At 41.5% G+C, this 2017-nt stretch overlaps 1 long non-coding RNA gene across 1 annotated transcript; it reads left to right on the top strand.

The window, feature by feature from the left end:
- The first annotated feature begins 149 nt into the window (after positions 1–149).
- On the top strand, positions 150–1475 carry LOC135566172 (uncharacterized). Its single transcript, XR_010462006.1, has 3 exons — positions 150–239; positions 666–734; positions 1435–1475. It is a non-coding gene; the product is annotated as an uncharacterized LOC135566172 (long non-coding RNA).
- Positions 1476–2017: the final 542 nt, after the last annotated feature.

Below are 2017 nucleotides of genomic sequence, written 5' to 3'. Positions count from 1 at the left end.
CCCATTAGCTGCTGCCACTTCTCTTCCTGGGTTTTCCACACAAAACATCAAATACACAGTCGTATACTGTATTGTCAAGACTCTCGAGAGACGTCAATAAATATATTTCTCCCACATTATTAATGTATATCACTTAATCCTTTAGGAACAACCTGAGGAGCAGCCGACACAACCAGACCCCGTCGACACGAAGGAGAAGAACCTGGATGATCACAAGGGAAAAGGACTAGAAAACCCAGGTTTGATAAACTAGAGATCCCATACATATCTCCAGAGATCCATACATATCTCAACAACATAGACACGGTCTCTTCTCCACATCCTGTCTTTATGATAAACTAGAGATCCCATACATATCTCAACATAGACACGGTCTGTTCTCCACATCCTGTCTGTATGATAAACTAGAGATCCATACATATCTCAACATAGACACGGTCTGTTCTCCACATCCTGTCTGTATGATAAACTAGAGATCCATACATATCTCAACATAGACACGGTCTGTTCTCCACATCCTGTAGGTAATGCTATTGGAAACAAAAAGGTTTTAGTTCTCGTGTCTTGTTTCATACATTTTACATTCGTATATGTAGCTCTGCGTTAAAAGGTCTGTTGTGTGTCATTACTTGGATTTAAGTCATGTCTTTTTTTTCTTCTGACAGCTTTTGACATGTCTGATGAGAAACCAGACGAGTCGGAAGGAAGTCCATCGGTATCACATGACGTCAGCGGTAATTTTAGTCCTCGATTCCTTCACATTCCTCAAGCAGTATTATTAGAGGCTGTAATTTTAGTCCTCGATTCCTTCACATTCCTCAAGTCTGTAATTTTAGTCTCCATTCCTTCACATTCCCTCAAGCAAAGTATTATTAGAGGCGGGTCCTCGATTCCTTCACATTCCTCAAGCAGTATTATTAGGGCAATTTTAGTCTCCATTCCTTCACATTCCTCAAGCTTGGTATTATTGTGTGACACTGTTGACATTTTAAATGAACAAATCAATTAATTCCATCAACATTATGTTTTTGTTGTTTATTATGTTTGTTGTTGTTTATTATGGTTGTTGTTTATTATGTTGTTGTTGTTTATTTATGGTTGTTTTTGGTTTATTATGGTTGTTGTTGTTTTTATTATGCTTGTTGATGTTTATTATGGTTGTTGATATTTGTTGTTGTTGTTTATTATGGTTGTTGTTGTTGATGTTGATGATGTCTGTTGATATTTGTTGTATTGTTTATTATGGTTGTTGTTGTTTATTATGGTTGTTGTTGTTTATTATGGTTGTTGTTGTTTTATTATGGTTATTGATGTTGCTGTTGATGATGCCTGTTGATATTTGTTGTTGTTGTTTATTATGGTTGTTGTTTTTTATTGGTGGTTGTTTGTTGATGATGTTGTCTGTTGATAGTTGTTGTTGTTGTTGTCTGGTAGAGTCTAAGGACCAGCTGGTGACTCAGGAGGGTTCTCAGGAGGTTCTGTTGCCTGGAGGACCTACCACCAGTACTGTAAAGCTGCAGAGGTTAAGAACCCACCTTACACACACCACACTCTGATCCTTAACCCTGAGTTAACCCTGACCTACCACCAGTACTGTAAAGCTGCAGGAGGTTAGGTCTCTCCTCTCTCCTCTGGTCTCTCCTCTGGTCTCTCCTCTCTCCTCTGGTCTCTTCTCTCTCCTCTGGTCTCTCCTATGGTGTCTCCTCTGGTCTCTCCTCTCTCTGGTTTCTCCTCTGGTCTCTCCACTGGTCTCTTCTCTGGTCTCCCCTATCCTCTCTCCTCTGGTGTCTCCTCTGGTCTCTCCTCTAGTCTCTCCCCTCTCCTTTGGTCTCTCCTCTGGTCTCTCCCCTCTCCTTTCGTCTCTCCTCTGGTGTCTCCTCTTGTCTCTGGTGTCTCCTCTGGTGTCTCTTCTGGTCTCTCCTCTAGTCTCTCCTCTCTCCTCTGGTGTCTCCTCTGTTGTCTCCTCTGGTCTCTCCTCTGGTCTCTCCTCTCCCCTCTCCTTGGTCTTTCCTCGGTG

This window comes from Oncorhynchus nerka, unplaced genomic scaffold (genome assembly GCF_034236695.1).
Source record: "Oncorhynchus nerka isolate Pitt River unplaced genomic scaffold, Oner_Uvic_2.0 unplaced_scaffold_6887, whole genome shotgun sequence".
Taxonomy (NCBI): domain Eukaryota; kingdom Metazoa; phylum Chordata; class Actinopteri; order Salmoniformes; family Salmonidae; genus Oncorhynchus; species Oncorhynchus nerka.
The sequence above is the reverse complement of the archived record's forward strand: the minus strand, read 5'-3'. Positions and strand labels throughout refer to the sequence as shown.